Below are 22,920 nucleotides of genomic sequence, written 5' to 3' on the forward strand. Positions count from 1 at the left end.
CTTTCCCAACATACCCACTCTTTTATAACCCTCTCTTCCTTCCTAAAGCCCAGTCCCCTACTATTTTCTTGCAGGGTCAGACAGATTTTTACACCCCTATTGTTTATATATCTTATTTCCTATCAGAGCCAATTCTGATGAGAATAAGATGCACTCATTGTCCCTCTCCTCATCTCTTCACCTTCACTGTAAAAGCTTTTTCTTGTCTCTTTTTTTATGGCAGATAATTTGCATCATTGCACTTCTCCTTTTCCTTTTCTCTCAGTACATTCCTCTATTGCCCCTTAATTTCATCATTTAAAAATAGATTTTATCCCTTTATATTCAATTCACATCCTTACCTTCTGACTATATATACTCTTTCTGACTAATATAACAATGAGAATGTTCTGAGTTACAGGCATCATCCTCCAATTTAGCAATGTAAACAGATAAATCTTATTAAGCTCCTTGTGATATCACTTTCTTGATTGCCTCTTTATGATTCTCCAGAGTCCTATATTTTAAAATCAGTTTTTCATTCAGCTCTGGTCTTTTTATCATGAATGTTTGAAAATCCTCTTTTTATTGAATGACCACATTTTCCTCTGAAGGATTATACTCAGTTTTCCTGGTTCAGTGATTCTTGGTTGCAATACTAGCTCTATTGCTCTCTGAAATATCACATTACAAGCTCTCTGGTACTTTGATGTGGAAGCTGCAAAATCTTGTGTTATCCTGATTGTGGCTCCACTATACTTGAATTGTTTTTTTTATGGTTCTATGCAATATTTTCTCTTTAACCTGGGAGTGCTGGAATTTGGCAATAATATTCCTGGGAGTTTTCATTTTGGAATCTCAGGAGATGATTGGTGGAATCTTTCAATTTCTATTTTACTTTCTTTTTCTAGAATATCAGAACTGTTTTCCCTATTAATTTTTGAAAGATGATGTCCAAGGTCTTTTTTTGATCATTACTTTGATCTAGACCAATCATTTTTAAATTATCTCTCCTGTATCTATTTTTCAGATCAGTTGTTTTTGCAAGGACATATTTCACAGTTTTGTTGACTTTTTCTATTTTTTGGTTTTGTTTTATTGTATCTTGATTTCTCATAATGTCCTTAGGTTCCATTTGCTCAATTCTATTTTTTAAGGAATTATTATCCTCAATGAGGTTTTATACCTCCTTTTCCAGTTGGTTAATTTTGCTTTTCAAGGCTCTTTCCTCCTCATTAGCTCTTTGTATTTCCTTTTGCAGCTCTCTCAATTATTTCCCTAATTTTTGCTCGATCTCTCTTAACATGATTTTCAAAGTCCCTTTTGAGGTATTCCTTGGCCTGAGCCCAATTCTTATTTTTCTTGGAAGCTTTGGATGTAGAAATTTTCACTTTGTTATCATCTCCTGCATCTGTGTTTTAATCTTCCTTGTCACCATGATAGCTTTCAATGGTCAGAAACTTTGTTTTCTGTTCATTTTTCTAGTTCTGTTTACTCTTTTTTTTTTTTTTAAACTCTTTGCTTAAATGGGACTCTATTGCCAGGGTGGAGAGTGCACTGTCCCAAGTTTCAGGGGTTTTGTACAGCTGTTTTCAGAAATCCTTCTAAGAATCTGACCACAAGCACTCTTTTCTACCCTGAAATTGTAAGGTGTGTCTCTGCCTCATTGTAGCTGTAAGATGTAGTGTGCTATCTGGGACAAGGCTCCACTGATCAGGGCTGTGCTGGAACTTCGCATCAGATTCTCATCTTGTTGCCATGAACCCTTTCCACTGACACTAAGTTCTCCTTAGTGTTCCCATGTAAAGGGCTGAAACTCTGAGCAGATGCACTTGTACAACAAAGCACTTAAGGCTAATTACTTATTGGACAATACTCTATTAGCATATGCTTGGGCCTGCCCCATTATTCTGTGCTGGCTTGATCTGTTGGTGTATACAGAGAATTGTAGGAGGGATTAGAGGGTGGAGTAAGACAAGCCAGAGTGACTTTTCAGCAGGAGATGAAGAAGAAAGGAGTGGAGATTCCTGTGTCCATTCCTCTCACTTCAACCAAGAATAAAGACCAAGGACTTTTGCTTATCCTGACTCCAGCTGATTCTAAAGTATGTAGGGTGCTAACATGGTCTTTACATTTCCAGGCTGGAGAACTCAGAGCACTTCTGCTGATTCAGAATTCCCACTACAATGATGCTGGGTCCAACTGGACCTGGACTGGGGCTAGGACTGCACTGGGATTGTGTGCTGGGCTCCCATTCTGATTCCAAAGACTTTTCCTGCTGACCCTCTACATCCTTTTTGGTGTCTCTAGGCTGAGAAGTATGAAAGCCATCAGTATTGACACTGATTCAGAGGTAGGGTTCAGGCTTGGGCTGGGGCTGGATCCTGGAGTGCACCAGCATGCCCTGTACTGGCATTCAGAATATTCAGCCCTACCATGGTCTCACAGACCTTTTCTGTTGAGCTTCTAAGTTGTCTTTGGATGGAAGATATCCTATTCCATCTTTTTGAATGTTCTGGTGCACGAAAATTCATTTAGAGTCATTATTTAAAGGAATTTGGAGCAGTTTGGGGGAGAAAGTGGGCAAGTTCCTGCCTTTACTCAACCATCTTGGCTTTTCTTCTCCCACTATGATTCATAAAGAAGTGTAAATTTCTCAAATTGTTTATGCACATATATAACCAGAAAAATAAAAGAAAACAATAAAATAAAAAGAGAGGGGAAAAAGAAGCCTAGGAAGTTAAGAATATGACAGGCTATAGAATTCCTTAAACTCAATAAAGAATTTTAAACTTAACCCTGGAGCTGAGGAACTACATTTAGTAATATACTAGAACTTGGTCACACTTGTGCTTTCAAGAAATCACTTTGATAGCTAAGTAGAGAATATTGTAGAATGGTGAGAGATTTGAAGCAATGAGACAAGAATCCTAATATAATACATAAGACATCAAGTGACAAGGACCTGGGACAGAGTGGTAGTGAAGTGAATAGAGACAGGGAGATTTATTTGAGACATGTGCATATTAGCAATTCTTGCCAACAGACTGGTAAGTAAGGGTTAATAGGAAGGAATGAGAATTCGAAGATCTTACTGAGTTTCATAAGCTTGATAACTTGGAGGAATTTATTTAATGTTAAAAATGAAATATGATTATAATAATGAGAAATAGTTTCTAATGAGATCTTTCAACAATTGTGAAGGATTACCAAATGAGAAATTTCAAAAGATACATTGAATAATACAATAGCACAATAGAGTACTATACAGTCAGTATTAGTATAAAAATATCATAACTCTAGTAAGAGAATGGTATACCTTAATTAGATGGATAATTTTAGTAATATTATTTTTAAAAATTAGATTTTTTTATTTTATTGAGCAGCTTCTGAATTTGCTCAGCATAACTTAACAGGTTTTTTTTTTTTTTGCCATTCATCTCTCCCCCCCTTCTTCTTTTTCCCCATAATTCCATTGTAATTCCTAGAAAAAGGTAGTATCCAAGTTTTGCTTTTAAGCCAAGAAATGGTGTATCAGTTTACGTGCCGTGTAGGCAAGGTCAGATCTGCAATGCAGAGCTTGGGGGATGATACTGTGATTAAATGACTGCTTGTTCTTCTGTAGATTCTTTTGCTATCTCCTATTCTAGTCTCTATAATGCTGCTCAGGAAAATGAGACTCATTTTCCTAAATAATACAACATAATAAGTATTGTAATTGCCTATTTAGAGAATCAAAATGACTGTTCCAAATGAAGGTATTTGCTTTTTACAAAATAATAAAGACATATAATTACATCAAGAAATTAGCTAGATTTCTGATATGTCAAAGAAATGCTTTAGCAACCTTTCTAGAGAGGAGTGGGATATCCAGGGAAACACTTGCCTGCAAATCCAAGACAACACTGACAGAAGAAATGGCCACTTAAATCTATGCTGATAATTCCATTTTTGCAGGGGTCTGCTACACATTCATCATTCTCAACTTCTCCAAAGACTTCTTCATAACCTTGAAGACATCTATAGCTGTAATTATACAAATGGTTCAGCCATTATTTTCTAAACAGTAAAAATGTCAATTTCATAGAACTTGCCACGATAACTATGAGGAGATCTACAGGCAACATGTGTATAATGTTGTTTTTTTTAATATATATAATTGTATTAATGTTTACTTTCTGAATTTACTTAAATGTAATATCTCACTGAAAAAAGTTTATTGTATCCATTCATTTATATATACATACACACACACATTTTTTGCTGAGGCTAGGAAGTATTAAATGTCTGAGACCAGATTTAATTCAAGTCGGCCTGACTTCAAGGTTGGTGCTCAATCCACCGTGCCACCTAACTGCCCCCCAAAAAGTTTATTTTAAAGTACAACTAACTAATTCAATATGATTAATTCAAGACAATTTTAAAATGAAATCATAAAAATCTATTCATTAAATAACCAATTTATTCATTTAAGAAATTACAGCAGTTTTGCTTAAGATGAAATCATAAGACTATAGTTTAAAAACGGCAGTGGGACTACAACTGATCTAGTATAATCCCTTCATTACTCATCAGGAAACTGAGTCTTAGAGATGAAGAAACTGAGCTTAAAAAATTTGTGAACATCTCAAAAGTAGTAAATAGCAATGCTGAGATTTGATTTGAGGCCTTCTATCCCCAAATCCAATGATATCTCCATTATACAACTGCCACTGGAACCCATGCAAAGGCAGTCAGATGTACTAGTAGAACCTTATAAAGTTTTTATAGGCAAGAAATGTCTATTTACTCTTAGGACTGGCTTCTTCAGTCTAACCTGACCTCATGCTTTTATGTCTAGAATTTCAAAGATAAATATGGTTACATTCAAATCCAGGACCCTAGCTGCAATTATTTAGACAGGAAATGTATTTATCCTTCTCATTAACATAGCTCTTGGGTCCTTTACCAATTTATTTGGATATATAGATGCTAACACTCATAATGCAATGTTTTGCTCTTTCACATAATCATTTTCTTAGTAATAAGAAAAAATAAATAATCCAAATCCTCTTACATTGCCGTAAATGCATAAACTTAAAAATAAAAAAAAATAAAATAAAAAGCTTACATGAACTGTTCTACAATTACCCTCAATATTATTGGAAAAAGTAGAAAAATATACATATTTATAGAAATATGGTAGTGAAACACATGAGAAGGATAGTTTACATGCTTAGTCTCACTCATAATTGAGAATTATAGAATTTGCTGTTGATTCATTAAAGGTTATCTCTACCACAAAAAACACTTGCCTGCTGTTCACCTGCTAGTTAGTACAAATGTTTTTCTTTTTATATTCTTTTAACTCATACTTACACTTAAAGGGGGCATTTAGCAAGTGCTACCTCTGAATTTGAATAGCAACTCCTTTTATCGCCCCCCCCAAAAAAAAATTGCAAAATGCATTAAGCACAAACTAAATAACTTGATTGCTAGGATGAAGTGCTCTCCTATTAGAAGAAAAGGCAAATAATTCAGATTGGTTCTTTGAGCAATATAAATCATCTAAATAGTTATTCTTATACACATGAATAGGGTATAACTTTGTTTCTTGCCCCTTCTGTTTTCTTCTTAAATCAGAGGATGAATATCTGCACTTGTGAGTACCATAGCCTCTCTTTAGCTTTATGGTCTTGTTGGCCCATTTAATTCCTCACTAAAATCCCACCTATACAAATAGATGATGCAGTGAATGAAGTACCTGGACCTAGAATCAGAAAGACATGTTCATGAATTAAAATCAGAGATCAATCATTTACTAGATTTATGAACTTAAGTCATTTAACCCTGTTTGCCTCAGTTTCCTCATCTGTAAAATGAGCTAGAGAATAAAATGTCAAGTAACTCAGTGTCTTTTCCAAGAAAACTTGATGGGTTGGAAATGCCTAAAATGACTAAACCATACCAAAACCTCCAGCTTTTTTTTTTTTATAAGAAGCCTTGCCTAACCAGTTTTAGTTCCAGAGCCTTCCTTTTGTGAATTATTTCTTATTCATTCTGTATATCTTGCTTCATATATATTTGCTTAAAAGCTATCTATCCCATTAAATTATTAGCTCCTTGAAGTCAGGGCTTATCTTTTATCTGTATTTTTTATTCTTAGAGCTTAACAAAATAGCTAGTATTTTTGTAAGTGCTTAATAAATTCTTAATGTTTGATCAGTCAGTGGTTAGTATCTGAAGCCTTCTTTTAAGTTGACTGATATTGCTATTGCTCTTTGTAAATAGCTTTGTCACAAAGTTATTTTGTATTCTGTTATATTCTTTAGGCTTTAGTCCCTGCAGTCTCTCATCTCTCCTATACTTCCTTATATAAATATCTAGAACTTAAATCAGTGGCTCTAATTTTTTGTTTTACTTAAAATAACACAAAATTATCTTATAAATTAGCAATTATTTTAAATCATATTCAAGTCTTCAAATGTTTATATAATCTATAATTATTTCCTATACTATCTTTTTCACAAAACAGATATATTCCAATTTGTTGATGGATTACAAAGCCCAGTTCAACATCCCATCTTGGAGCCTTGAAACTGCATTTTTATTGCTATATTTTCTAATTTTTAAGAAGTAATATGTCTTTCACTTCTCATTTAAGTTATTAATATACATATAAAATTTTCTGTTGAAAACTTCTAAAATTTCATGCAAAATGTGTGCTTCATATGCAAATTTTAGCAGTTATTATTAAACCAAAGTTCTTTTTTGATTTTTTAGCCATCAACATATTCATCTTTGAGAGCAGCAATATTTTAAATCAATATTATTAGATTTAAACATTTCCCTTTTCTTCATCAAGTCACTTTATACTATAAAAGGTCTTATACAGATAACTTAAAACAAATAAATGGATCTGAGGTCAAAAGTCAGTGAATCTGTGATTATAAATATGTCTTTACACAAAAATATTTTCCAATATACATATTTTTCTATGAAAATAGTTTTGTATGGTATAGTAGTTCATAGGAAAATATAGTATATACGTATATAATAAAGTATATTTATATACATACATGCATGTGCATGTGTGCACAAAGACAAAAAGAAGAGGAGAAAAAGAATTGTAATATAACTTTAGATTGCTAACCTATATCAAGCTATGTTAGTAGATATTTTTAAACTGGCTTTTCAATATTCACAGAAGAGTCAAACAGTTATATAAACAAAAAGTGTAGCTTGAGCACAGCAATGTCCTCTATGTTGACTAACAGATAACAATTTAAAGAAGCTTGAGAAATAGTTTCTTGATTTCTACTCTCTCTGTATTTGTTAACACACATGTACACATTGAAAATCAACAAGCTGCATTGAATAATCCACATTCATATAGTTAACTTACGGGTAGAGTTATTACTATAACCTTGAGTTTCCTACTTCCAGTGAAGTATTATTATATTATGTTATGTTTTTATAGTTTAGTTTTCTACATTGATTAACATGCTTTGTCTAAATCTAATTATAAAACAGCTCTTCATCTGAATAGAATTTTCCTTATTATTCATAACCTAATCCTCTGTTAATTGTTCTTTTTTCCAAAAATGATTTTATCTTTGTACTTTGTTAACAGATTGTATTTTCTCTTAAAACATTTGCTAATGAAATTATGTTTTACTCTTAAAATAGGTGATCATTTTTAGATACTGAAGAATAAAAATTCAAGAAATATTGAAAATATGTGTTTCCTATCATTAAATCATAGTTTTTTTTTTTTTTTTATTGTGAAATTCCTCCCATCAATATCTTTAAGATTATCTATCTGGATTGGGTTGTTTCATATCCTCATCTCTCTCTAGCCCCTGTAGATTACTCTCTTGCTCCCACACTATTATTTTACATAAATTACAAAGTTATATAAGTGGTAGTCACTTCCTATCCAATCAGATGCCAAGTTCTAACAATTCTATCTCTTCTATATTCCTACTATCTATCCTCTTATTTTAACTATCTTGGTATCCTACCTCACACTTTTTACTGTGTGCATTTTATTTTAGAAATAAATATGAAGTAATTATAAAGATTTAATAAAATACAAAAAAGTATTTGCTAATTTGTTGTTGCTGATGCATATTTAATTGTAATAGTCAAAAAAAACATGACATAATGCAAAATTCTTAATTATATTTCCCCTACACTTTGAATTCCCAATACAGATATGATCTATTAGTTATGTGCTATAATGGATAAGAGAATTGGAGTTTTACTTAGAAGATTTTGATCCAAAGGCTATCTCTATAATTTACTATCTTTATGATGTCAGTTAAATCATATAACCTTTTCAAGTTTCTTGCTCTTAAAATAAAAGTGTAAACTAAGTGATCTCTAAATTCCTTCCATATATAAATTTTATAGCTATTAAAAACACCAACACCAACAATTTAGAATTCCCCAACAACTCTTCTTGGCACATCAGAGGGATGCAATTAACAATTTATTTCTTGATTCCAATATATAACCTATATATTTCCTACCATTGTTACATTTTCTTGTAGCTTTCCCACTTTGCTGGGATAGCCCATTCTAGTTGTGCCTGGTGTTTTCAGGCTCTACCTTACTTACCATACTGGGGCATTTTCTTATAGAGATATTTTCTTATAGAGACATTTTCCCTCCATGTGTATATTAGAGTTATCTTTAAATTTCACACCTCACATTTTGTGGAATTACCTGAACTCTCAATTCACTCTAATACTCTTTTTAAATTAACTTACAGTAAATGTTTCAGAATTGTTATTATTTATATCTGTAGTTTTAACATTCTCTTCTTCATTGTTTTACTGCATTTAATACAAATTGGCATCATAAAAGAACTGGAAGCAATGGGAGGTTTACAACATATGTTAAAAAAAAAAAACCAAAAAAAAAAAAAAAAACAATGAAATCCAGATTTATACTCTTTTGAATAATAAAGATCTGACCTTCTAATTTTTTTTTAAATTTTCTGAAGCATCTTTTTGTATTCAGCTCTAAGTATCTCTTTCAGATGCAAATACAATATATACAGTCACACATCAAATAATTGAAACTTTCAATTTTTCTAGCCAATATATTAGCACATATTTTCCCCTAATCAACATGACTTTGCATAAATAACTACACCATGACAACTTAAATAATTGATCCTAAACTTTATTTCTCCTTCTAAAACATCAGTGATTTCTAGAACATGTAAGAAATATAAAAAAAATCTTGAAAAATTAAAAAAAAATAATTAGTATAGCCCTTTTCATTTTATAATAAATGTTACTTCAAATTTTGTAGGGAAATGTGATTAAAAATAATTTAATCTTGGATATTTTAAGTAGCTTGTACTGATACACCAGAAAAATATTAGATATGTTTACAATAGATTCCATTTTTAAAAAGGGAGGTAGAGTGGCAGGGCTCTCCCCAGCTGAAATAGCATTAAATTAGGCTTCTACAAGGGTTTTCGAGTAACTGAATCCACAAAAAGAGAGAGTGAATCTATTTACCAGCTTAAGATAACTTAAAAACACTTAAGGAAATATATGGTCAACTTGTATACTTGGTACTAAGCCCAGCAAAGTTGGTGTCCAGACAAACTAGCAGGAGGCTTTTAGCGACCAAACAGATCAGCAACTTAGATCCTTTAGTCCTAGCTCAAAAGGCTAGTGACACACTAAGCCAGCTATTATTCTGTCTGCCCCAGTATGCTAAGTAAGGTAGAGCCTGAAAACACCAGGCACAACTAGAATGGGCTATCCCAGCAAAGTGGGAAAGCTACAAGAAAATGTAACAATGGTAGGAAAGCCAGGAACCAGAACCCTTACCCTCAGTAAAAAGCAGCTTAGTGTGCCTCTGTGTCTCAGGAGCAAAATTCAATGTTAAAAGTCATGAAATAGATTAAAAAAAGGTCTGAACATAGAACGCTACCATGGTCACAAGGAAGATCAAAGCACAAACTCAAAAGAGGACAACAATCTCAAAATGTGTAGATGTGAAGCCTTAAAGGGGAATATGAATTGATCTCAAGCTCAAAAGCTCCTCCTGAAAGAGTTCAAAGGGGATTTTAAAAATCAAGAGAAAAAGAAAAATTAAGAAAAGAAATGAGGATACATTTGAAAAAGGAAGAACAAAAATTGAGTAAAGAAAATAACTCCTTAAAATATATTTAGGGAAATGAAAAAGAAAAAAATATATTGAAGAAAACAAAATTATATAAAATATAATTGATAAAATGGGGAGAAAAACCACTTGAAACAATTAAATTAAAAGTAGATTTGGCTAAATAGGAAGGAAGTTAAAATTAAGTGAAGGACATTATTCATTACATATTAAATTAGAAAATTTGAGGCAAATAACTCAATGAGACATCAAGAATCAGTCAAACAATTTTTTAAGAATAGAAAAAGATTAAATACCTCATTTGAAAAATAATTGGCTTGGAAAATAGATGCATAAGTGATAACATACGACTCATTAGATTATCTGAAAGCTAACATTTTTTTAAAAAAATAACATGGACAATATCTTTTAAGAAATCACAGATGGAGCCATGATGGCGGAGAAGGCACATGCCACTTTCTAAGCTTCTCTCCTACCCTCATGACCAGTTATTAAATTCAGCCTCAAAAATAGCACTTGACTGGTAAAATCCATGAAGATTAAAAGTACAATTTACTAGCCAAAGATAATCTGGAAGATCGCAAGGAAAGGTTTGCCTTAAGGGGCCAGAATAGAGCAGCACATGCAGGGAGATAGGAGAAACTAGTGACAGGAGTGGACCAGGGGCAGGGGTGGCCTCTGTGGCTAGAAAAGTTATAGAGATGACTCTGCAATAGGCTGACTGTTCTGCCTTAATTACAAAGCAGACCAGCAGAGAAATTAAAGCAAAGGTAGAGGATATTCTAAAAATGCCAGGATACTCTAAAAATGCCAGAACCTAACAAGATCTGGCTATAAACACCCAAAATCGGAAGTGACTCAGCACAGACTACAGCAAAACTGTGTAGCAACATTCTGCAACACAGGGCTCTAGCAGGCAGTCACTAATCTGCAAGGCAGGGGGGTGCATCCTGGAGCAGCCTCTAATTTGCACAGTGGGGGGCCTGGCCTGGGGCAATAGACCTTCTGTAGCACGATTGTGCTTCCCTGGGCAGAGACACTTCTGGTCCCTGCAAGACAATTCCCTGGACAGCTGTCAAAATCCACAGCCCCACAGTGCTTTTTGGCTTGGGATAGTGACACTTTCATTGCTCAGCCTCTAGCCCCAGGGCAGTTGCTAATCTGCACAGCAGGTTCTTACCATTGCAGTTCCACAGCTCAACCCAAGCCTAGTTACTTCTGTTGTGGAACTTTTCCGCAGAGCACTCCCATACCTCACTTCTCTTTGCAGACTGTTGGCAGGACAGCTACCATTCATACATCTGTCACTGCTCTGCAGAGGAAGCTGGTAACCTCCTTGCCCTGAAGGCAGACCCAACAGGGTTTAAAAATATGAGTAAAAAAATTAAAAGGATTATTGATAGCTTCTACACAGAAAGAGAGTAGTTGAAAACCCCAAAGAGACGAATAGCAGACAGTCTCCAGACAATTGTTCATTGCCAACACAAAAGGGTCTCCTAGAAGATACTGTTAAAAATCTTAAAAGAGAGCTAGAAGTAAAATGGGGAAAGGAAAGAAAAGCTATGCAAGAGTGTAACAACTTCCTGAAATGTGAATTGGAAAAGGTAAAAAACTCCCAGGAAGTACAGGGAAACAGAAATTGTGAATTGGAAAAGAGAAAGAATTCCCAGGAAAGCAGCACTGTGAATTGGAAAAGATAAAAAATTCCCAAGAAAGTAGGATTTGTGAATTGGAAAAAGAAAAGAACTCAGTAAAAAAAAATAGTGAAATGGAAAAAAATTCCAGAGAGCAAAATAACTCATTTGAAAACTCAACTGGACATAAACAAAAATAAGTAAAAAAAGCTAATGAAGAAAATAATTCATTAAAAACCAAAACTGAACAAATAGAAATGATCAATTCATTGAGACATCAAGAACCAGTCATGCAAAACCAAAAAGAAAAAAAGAAAAAAAGAAAAAGAAAGAAAAAAAGAAAGAAAGAAAGAAAAAGAAAAATTAGGAAAAAACAAACAAACAAACAACGTTAAATACCTACTTGGAAAACAACAGATCTGGAAAATAGATCTAGAAGAGATGACCTGAGGATTATTAGACTTCCAAAAAATGATGGAAAAAAGAGCCTAGATATTATTTTACAGGAAATCATCAAAGAGAACTGCACAGATGTAATAGAATCAGAAGGTGAAATAGGCATTGAAAGAATTCCTTGAACACCTTCTAAAAAAGACTCTAAAATAAAAACTCCAAGGAATATTGCAGCCAAATTTTAGAACTATCAGACTAAAGAAAAAATATTACAAGCAGCCAAGAAAAAACAATTCAAATACTGAGGTGCCACAATAAGGCTCACTTAAGATCTGACATCCACATTAAAGGATCGAAGGGACTGGGATCTGATATTCTGAAAGGCAAAATAACTTGGAATGCAGCCAAGAATAAATTCCCCCGCTAAGCTGAGCATTTTCTTCAATGGAAGAAGATGGACATTTAATGAAATAGATGAATTCCATCTGTTTCTAAGGGGAAAAAAAAAAAAAAAAAAAAAAAAAAAAAAAAAAAAAAAAAAAAAAAAAAAGCTCTCCAACCAAGGACTCAAGAGAAGCAGAAAAAGGTAAAAGGAACTCTTGAGATCTCTATTTTTGTTGTGGATATACAAAAAGACCACATGTATAATTTGATTTTACTGATATAACATAAAAAAGGGAAGTAGAAATGGAAAGGGGATAGTGTCAGAAAAAGGGAAAATGGGGAAATCAAGAGAGGAAAACTACATCCCACTAAGAGGCAAAGGAAACCTATCATATCTGAGGGAATTAGAGAGGGGGAGGAACATTGTGTGAATCTTATTCTCATCAGAGTTGGATCAAAGAGAAAATAATTGACATATTTGTTTTACAGTGAATCTTCTCTCACCTCATTAAAAAGTGGGAGAGGAAAAGGGAAAAGAAAAAGAGTAATAAGGGAATGGTACAAGAAAAGAGAAGGGATTCAAAGGGAGGGGGGAGGGATCAAAGAGGGAGAACTGCATGACACAAATGGGGCCCATAAGTTTAAAACTAGGGAAGGGGGTAACAGAGGGCAAGAAAAAGAAAAGCATAATCTGGGCATATTAGGATGGCAGGGAATACAGAATTAATCATTTTAACCATTAATGTGAATGGGATGAACTCTCCCATAAAGCAGATAGCAGACTGTATCAAAAGTCAGAATCCTACAATAAGTTGTTTACAGAAAACATACTTAAAGCAGGGAGACACATAAAGAGAAAAGGTAAAAGGCTGGAGCAGCATTTATTATGCTTCAGGTGAAGTCAAAAAAGCAGGAATAACCATCCTTATCTCAGATCAAGCAAAAGTAAAAATTGATCTAATTAAAAGAGATAAGGAAGGAAACTATATCTTGCTAAAGGATAGCATAGACAATAAGCAATATCAATACTAAACGTACATGTACCAATTAGTATAGCATCTAACTTCCTAAATGAGAAGTTAAGAGAGTTGAAAGAAGAAATAGACAGCAAAACTATAATAGTGGGAAATCTCAAACTTGCACTCAGAAATAGATAAATCAAACCACAAAACAAATAAGAAAGAAATTAAAGAGGTAAATAGAATGTTAAAAAAAAATTAGGTATGATAGAACTTTGGAGAAAACTGAATGGTGAGAGAAAGGAGTATACTTTCTTCTCAGGAGTTCATGGAACCTATCCATATATTAGGATATAAAGACCACAGATGTTTTCTTTTCAGATAATGATACAATAAAAACTACATTCAACAAAAAGTTAGGGGTAAACAGACCAAAAAGGAATTGGAAACTAAATAATCTCATGTTAAAAAATGATTGGGTGAAACAGAAAATTATAGCCACAATTAATACTTTCACTCAAGATAATGACTATGATGAAACATTATACCAAAATTTGTGGGATGCATCGAAAGTGGTAATAAGAGGAAATTTTATATCTTTAGAGTCTTACTTGAATAAAATGGAGAAAGAGAAGATCACTGAATTGGGCTTGCAAGTTAAAAAGCTAGAAAAAGACTAAATTAAAAACTCTCAATCAAATACTAAAGTTGAAATTCTAAAATTAAAAGGAAAAAATAAATAATACTAAAAGTAAAAAAAGAACTATTGAATTAATAAATAAAACTAAGAGTTGGTTTTATGAAAAAAAACAATAAAATAGATAAACCTTTGGTAAATCTGATTAGAAAAAGGAAAGAGGAAAATCAAATTGTTACTCTTAAAAATGAAATAACTTTCCAGAAATGAAGAAGAAATTAGAGTAATAATAATGAGTTAGTTTGTCCAACTTTATTTATTTTTTAAATAACTTTTTATTGACAGAACCTATGCCAGGGTAATTTTTTACAACATTATCCCCTGCACTCTCTTCTATTTCGCTTTTTCCCTTCCTTCCCTCCATCCCCTCCCCTAATGGCAAGCAGTTCTATACATGTTAAATAGGTTACAGTACATCCTAGATACAATATATGTGTGCAGAACTGAGCAGTTCTCTTGTTGCACAAGGAGAATTGGATTAAGAAGTTATAAAGAACTCGGAAAGAAAAACAAAAATGCAAGCAGTTTATATTCATTTCCCTGCTTCTGTCCGTCTTTGATCAATTGAAACTGTTAGATCTCTTTGTCGAAGAAATCCATTTCCATCAGAATACATCCTCATACAGTATCGTTGTTGAGGTATATAATGATCTCCTGGTTCTGCTCGGTTTACTTAGCATCAATTCAGGTAAATCTCTCCAGTCCTCTCTGTATTCATCCTGCTGGTCATTTCTTACAGAACAATAATATTCCATAACATTCATATGCCACAATTTACTCAACCATTCTCCAATTTATGGGCATCCATTCATTTTTCAGTTTCTAGCCACTATAAACAGGGCTGCCACAAACATTTTGGCACATACAGGTCCCTTTCCCTTCTTTACTATCTCTTTGGGGTATAAGCCCAGTAGAAACACTGCTGGATCAAATGGTATGCACAATTTGATTACTTTTTGAGCATAGTTCCAAATTGCTCTCCAGAATGCCTGGATGTGTTCACAATTCCACCAACAATGTATCAGTGTTCCTGTTTCCCACATCCCCTCCAACATTCCACATTATCTTTCCCTGTCATTCTAGCCAATTTGACAGGTGTTTAGTGGTATCTCAGAATTGTCTTCATTTGCATTTCTCTGATTAATAATGATTTTGAGCATATTTTCATGTGGCTATAAATAATTTTAATTTCTTTGTCTGAGAATTGTCTGTTCATATCCTTTGACCTTTTATCAATTGGAAAATGGTTTGCCCAACTTTATGCCAATAAATGTGATAACCTAAGTGAAATGGATGACTATCTCCAAAAATATAGGCTTCCCAGATTAACAGAGGAGGAAGTAAATTGCTTAAATAGTCCCATTTCAGAAAAAGAAATAGAACAAGCCATTAATCAACTCCCTAAGAAAAAATCCCCAGGACCAGATGGATTTACATGTTAATTCTATTAAACATTTAAAGAACAATTAGTCCCAATGCTATATAAACTATTTGAAAAAATAGGGATTGAAGGAGTCCTATGAAATTCCTTTTATGACACACACATGGTACTGATACCTAAACCAGGTAAGTGGAAAACAGAGAAAGAAAATTATAGACCAATCACCCTAATGAATATTGATGCTAAAATCTTATATAAGATATTAGAAAAAATACTACAGAAAATCATCCCCAGGATAATACACCATGACCAAGTAGGATTTATACCAGGAATGCAGGGGTGGTCCAATATTTGGAAAACTATTAGTATAATTGGCCATATTAATCACCAAATTAACAAAAAATCCTATGATCATCTCAATAGATGGAGAAAAAATATTTGATAAAATCCAACATCCATTCCTTTTAAAAAACACTTGACAGTTTAGGAACAAATGGTCTTTTCCTTAAAAGTAGCATCTATTTAAAACCATCAGCAAGCATTATACGTAATGGGAATAAACTGCAACCATTCCCAATAAGATCAGGAGTGAAATAACGTTGCCCTCTATCACCAATACTATTCAATAATGTATTAGAAACGCTAGCTTTGGCAATAAGAGTTGAGAAAGAGAATAAAGGAATTAGAGTAGATAATGAGTAAACCAAATTATCACTCTTTGCTGATGATATGATGGTATACTTAGAGAACCCCAGAGATCCTACTAAAAAGCTATCAGAAATAATCCACATCTTTAGCAAAGTTGCAGGATACAAAATAAACCCACATAAGTCATCAGCATTCTTATTTACCACTAAAAAAATCCAACAGTCAGAGTTACAAAGAGAAATTCCATTTAAAGTAACTACCAATAGTACAAAATATTTAGGAATCTATCTGCCAAGGGAAAAATCAGGAACTATATGAACAAAACTACAAAACACTTTCCATTTACATAAAGTCAGATCTATCCAATTGGAAAAATATCAAATGCTCTTGGAGGCAAGCAAATATAATAAAGATGGCAATACTACCTAAACTAATCTATTTTATTAAGCACTATACCAATAAGAATTCTCCAAAACTATTTTATTGACTTAGAAAAAAAAAAGCAACAAAGTTCATGTGGAAAAAAAAAAGATCAAGAATTTCAAGGAAATTAATGGAAAAAATCAAATGCAGGGGGCCTAGCTTTACCAGATTTAAAATTATATTACAAATTTGTGATTAACAATATCATTTGGTATTGGCTAAGAAATAGAGTAGTTGTTCAGTGGAAAAGGTTAGATTCAAACCACAAAATAACTTTAATAATGTAGTGTTTGCAAACCCAAAGACCCCAGCTTTGGGGATAAGATCTCACTGTTTGACAAAAATTGCTGGGAAAATTGGAAATTAGTATAGCAAAAATTAGGCATTGACCGACACTTAATACTGTATACCAAGATAAGGTCAAATTGTGTTCATGATGTAGGCATAAAGAATGAGATTATAAATACATTAGAAGAACATAGGATAGTTTACCTCTGCAACCTGTGGAAGAAGAAGGCTTTTATGACCAAAGCAAAACTAGGGATCATTTTTGGTCACAAAATAGAAAATTTTGATCATATCAAATTGAAAAGTTTTTGTACAAACAATACTAAAGCAGACAAGATTAGAAGGGAAATGATAAACTGGGAAAACATTTTTACAATTAAAGGTTTGGATAAAGACCTCATTTCCAAAATATATATAGAATTGACTCTAATTTATAAGAAATCAAGCCATACTCCAATTGATAGTCAAAGCATATGAACAGACAATTCTCAGATGAAGAAATTGAAACTATTTTTAGCCATATGAAAAGATGTTCTAAGTCATTATTAATCAGAGAAATGCAAATTAAGACAACTTTGTGATACCATTACACACCTGTCAGATTGGCTAGAATGACAGGGAATGATAATGCGGAATATTGGAGAGGATCTGGGAAAACTGGGACACTGATACATTGTTGGTGGGATTGTCAATACATCCAGCCATTCTGGAAAACAATTTGAAACTATGCTCAAAATGTTATCAGATTGTGAATACCCATTGATCCAACAATGTTACTACTGGGCTTGTATACCAAAGAGATCTTAAAGAGAGGAAAGGGAACTGTATGTACAAGGATATTTGTGGCAGCCCTTTTTGTAGTGGCCAGAAACTGGAAACTAAGTGGATGCCCACGCACTCAGTGGATGCCTAGCTTTTTAGCAGAATCTCTGAGGTTTTCTAAGTATACCATCATATTATCTGCAAAGAGTGATAGTTTGGTTTCCTCATTACCTACTCTAATTCCTTTAATTTATTTCTCCACTCTTATTGCTGAGGCTAGCGTTTTTAATACAGTATTGAATAATAATAGTGATAGTGGGCAACCTTGTTTCACTCCTGATCTTATTGGGAAAGGTTCCAGTTTTTCCCCACTACATATGATGCTTACTGACTATTTTAAATATATGCTCCTGACTATTTTAAGGAAAAGTCCATTTATTCCTATCCTCTCAAGTGTTTTTATTAGGAATGGATGTTGGATTTTATCAAATGCTTTTTCTGCCTAAAATCATCTATTGAGATGATCATATGGTTTTTGTTAATTTGTTTATTTATATAGTCAATTATGCTAATAGTTTTCCTAATATTGAACCAGCCCTGCATTCCTGGTATAAATCCTACTTGATCATGGTGTATTATCCTGAGAATGATTTTCTGTGATCTTTTTGCTAATATTTCATTTAAGATTTTAGCATCGATATTCATTAGGTTTAGACTATTTACTTCTTCTTCTGTTAATCTAGGCAAGCTATATTTTTGAAAGTATACTTTCATTTCATTTAACTTGTTGAATTTATTGGCATAAAGTTGAGCAAAGTAACTCCTAATTATTGCTCTGATTTTCTCTTCATTAGTGGCGAGTTCTCCCTTTTAATTTTTAAGACCAACAATTTAATTTTCCTCTTTCCTTTTTTTAATCAAATTTACAAAAGGTTTGTCTATTTCGTTGTTTTTTCACAGAACCAACTCTTAGTTTTGTTAGTTAATTCAATAGTTTTTTATACTTTCAGTTTATTGATCTCTCCTTTCATTTTTAGAATTTCAAGTTTAGTGTGTGACTGGGGGTTTTTAATTTGTTCCTTTTCTAGCATTTTTAGTTGCCAGCCCAATTAATTGATCTTCTCTTTCTCTATTTTATGGAAGTAGGTCTCTAGAGATAAGACATTTCTCCTTATTACTGCTTTGGCTGCATCCCACACATTTTGGTATGAGGTCTCATTATTATCATTTTCCTCGGTGAAGTTATTAACTATGTCTATGATTTGCTGTTTCACCCAATCATTCTTTAGTATGAGATTATTTAGTTTGCAATTATTTCTTGGTCTATTTTCCGTTGGTTTTTTTTATTGAATGTAATTTTCATTGCATCATGGTCTGAAAAGGATGAATTTACTATTTCTGCCTTACTGCATTTGAGATTGAGGTTTTTATGTCCTATTATATGGCCAAGTTTTGTTTAGGTTCCCTGAACTGCTGAGAAAAAAAGTATACTCCTTTCTGTCTCCATTTAGTTTTCTCCAAAGATCTATCATATCTAACTTTTCTAGTATTCTATTTACTTCTTTGACTTCTTTCTTATTTATTTTGTTTTTTGATTTACCTAATTCTGAGAGTGCAAGATTGAGATCTCCAACTATTATAGTTTTACTCTCTATTTCTTCTTGTAGCTCTCTTAATTTCTTGTTTAAGAATTTAGATGCTACACCACTTGGTGCATATATCTTTATTATTTATATTGCTTCATTATCTATGGTACCCTATAGCAAGATATAGTGCCCTTCCTTATCTCTTTTAATTACATCAATTTTTGCTTTTGCTCGATATGAGATGAGGATGGTTACCCATGCTTTTTTTACTTCACCTGAAGAATAGTGGATTCTGCTTCAATCTTTTACTTTTACTCTGCATGTATCTCCCTACTTCAGGTGTGTTTCCTGTATACAACATATTGTAGGATTCTGGCTTTTAATCCATTCTGCTAACCACTTCCTCTTTATGGGGGAGTTTACCCCATTCACCTTTATGGTTAGAATGACCAATTCTGTATTACTTGCCATCTTGTTAAGTCCTGTTTATGCTTTTCTCCCTTCCTTCCTCCTTCCCTCCCTCCCCAGTATTAAACTTGTGAGCACCTTTTGCTTCTCATAGCCCTCCCTTTTTCATATCCCTTCCCCACCTTCAAGTTTCTCCCTTTATCCTATGCCTTTTCCTCACAATTTCTGTATTCCTTTCCACTTAGCTTATTCCTTCTCTTTTCACTTTTCCCCTCCCACTTTTCAATGAGGTGGGAAATGTTTCATCATAAATCGAATATGTCTAAATTTTTTCTCTTTAAGCCAATTCTGATGGCAGTAAGATACACACTATGTTCATCCCCCTCCATTCTTTCTCTCATATATAATAGGTTTCCTTTGCCTCTTCATGTGATGTAGTACCCTCACTTTATCCTTTTCTCGGTACAATTTCTTTTCCACCTCTAGTTTCTAGAACAAGGAATACATGTATTCTTTATTTATCTTTATAGCAGAAATATAATTCCCAAGATTTATTTTTACTTCTTTAGGTTTCTCTTCAGTTCTATATTTGTAGATCAAACTTTTTATTATGCTCTGTTTTTTTCATCAAAAATAGATGAAATTTGATTATTTCATTGAATGTCCATTTTCTTCCCTGGAAAAAGATGCCCATTTTGGCTAGGTAAGTTATTTTTGGTTGATACCAAGTTCTTTAGTCTTTCATAATATCATATTCCAGGTCCTTTGATCCTTTAATGTGGACCCTGATAGGTCTTGAGCAATCCTTATTGTGGCTCCTCTATATTTGAATTGTTTTTTTCTAGCAGCTTGCAGTATTTTTCCTTTGTCTGCTAGTACTGGACTTTGCACACTATATTTCTTGGTGTTTTGGTTTTAGGGTCTCTTTCAGTAGGTGTTCAATGAATTCTTTCAATTTCTATTTTACTCTCTGTTTCTATAACTTCTGGGCAGTTCTCTTTGATGATTTCCTGAAAAATAGTGTCTAGGCTCTTTTTTTCATCATATTTTTCAGGGAGTCCAACAATTCTCAGATTGTCTCTCCTAGATCTGTGATGACTGCATATTTAAAATCAGCCAGAGTCAGGAATTCAAGTTTAGGGAAAAATCTTCAATCTTTATTGAAGTGAAGAGGTGAAGAAGGATTGCAATAGCAATATGGGTAGACAGGAAGCCAGCTAGCAGAGGGGAATTAGAGGTGAAGGACGGTCGTGATAGCAATGTGAGCAGCTGTGACAAGATGCCAGCCAGCAGAGTCTCTTTCCGCTTTCCTTTCCACTCCCCTGCCTCCACCCACCAAAATAGTCATTTCCTATACAACACATCAGGACTTGCACAAAGAGTGGGTGGGGGTCATTCTTTCTCCAAGCTTATATATTAATAGAGTATCCAATTACTATTTAGCCTCATGTGCTTGGGACCTCAGTGCAGCAACCCAAGCCTCAGCCCATTACATATATCTATTTTCCAGGTCTGTTGTTATTCCAAGAAGGCATTTAACATTTTTTCTATTGTTTCATGTTTTTGGTTTTGCTTGATTGATTCTTGATGGCTCCTCATGTCATTCAATTCATTTTCTTCAATTCTGAAGTATTTTCTTCATTCACTTTTTAAAATATCTTTTTCTAATTGTCCAATTGAGTTTTTAAGTGAGTTGTTTTGTTCTATGGAATTTTTTTTTCCATTTTGTCAATTTTATTTTTCAGAGAGCTATTTTCTTTTTCCAGTTCACGAATTCTGTTCATCAAGGATTTGATTTCTTTATACATTCTATCTTTAAATGAGTGGGATGACTTCTCCAGACTGTCTTGCCAAGTTTCCTTTTTCCATTTTTCTTCTAGCTCTCTTTTGAGAGCCTTTTTAATTTCTTCCATGAGATTCATCTGTGTTGAGCACCAGATGGTATCCTCCTTTGTGGATTTATCTGGAGACAGTCTGTTTTTAGTCTCCTCAGGGTTTAAAGTCTGCTCTCTATCCATATAGAAGCTATCAATGTTTAAGGTCCATTTAAATTTTTTGCCCATTTTATCAGAGAAGAAGCAAAGAAGACAAACTAGTGAAAAAAAAAAATGCAATATGTTTTTTTTTTTTGGGGGGGGGCAGGCTAGATGATGTTACTGAGCTTCTTCTACAGACTACAGGGAGCAGCAACAAGGCACTAGCAGGACAGAAATGGCTGTGCTGTGCCTGCACTCTAAGACTCTGAGAGCATGCTGAGACACTGTTGGTGGATGTGGCCAGGTCCCAAGAGACCCTACCTTTTTGGGGTTATAGTCTTCACCCACTGTGTTTTTAGCTTCTCTGTTTGTCTACGGGCTTGCTGCCAGGGCAAAGTATCCAATACTGTGGTAAAGCTCTCCCTTCAGAGACAGCTGAGATCACACCCCACCCCCCTGTGTTCAGCTGTGAGCTATCTGCTGTGCTGTGGCTGCTACTGCCTGCCCTCAGCCTGTGCCTGGATCTAAAACAGTCCACACCCTCGAACAAAAACAGACCTTTTCTGGCGAATTTCAAGGATGTCTTCTCTTGATAATTATTTGTGTGTTTTTTTTTTCAGTCAATCACTGATTCTGAGGCTTGTCATGAATTAAATTCTGAGAGAAAACTCAGAGCTTAAGTAGATATGTGCCTCCTCTCTGCCATCTTGGGGGGAAGTCCTGCATATATCTTCTAAATAAAAAGCTATAATAAAAAATATATATGACATGGTACAATTCCATCTTTTACTTCCAAGTCATACTGAGTTCTAGTCAGTAATGACAATTATGAATTTGACTACATAGAATTAGAGCATGCTTAAAATGTTTTTTGGAAGATGGCATGTTAATCATTCTTAACATTATTGTGTTGGGGCTTAATTTTAAATATGAAATCATTTTCTAAATAGACATTAAATACCTGTTATTCTCTCTATGCTTAGATGTTTGGAATATTTTAAATACATTACTAATTGATTAAATTATTTATTATTTGATTAATTGATTAATATAAATTGATTAAAGAATTGATTAACAGAGTTAGTAATCAATAAAAATGTCTGATTATTAAAAACAAAAAAAAAACAAAACACAAACAAAACCTTTAGAAGCCAAGTAAGAGAGGTAATGGGAAAAGAAAAGAGAAGCATGCAAGAAAGAGTCAACAGCCTCTAAAAGGAAATCGACTCCTTAAAAATACAATTGGTCAAATTAAAAAAAAAAAAAAAAAGAAA

The sequence above is a fragment of the Antechinus flavipes genome, chromosome 4 (genome assembly GCF_016432865.1).
Source record: "Antechinus flavipes isolate AdamAnt ecotype Samford, QLD, Australia chromosome 4, AdamAnt_v2, whole genome shotgun sequence".
NCBI lineage: Eukaryota > Metazoa > Chordata > Mammalia > Dasyuromorphia > Dasyuridae > Antechinus > Antechinus flavipes.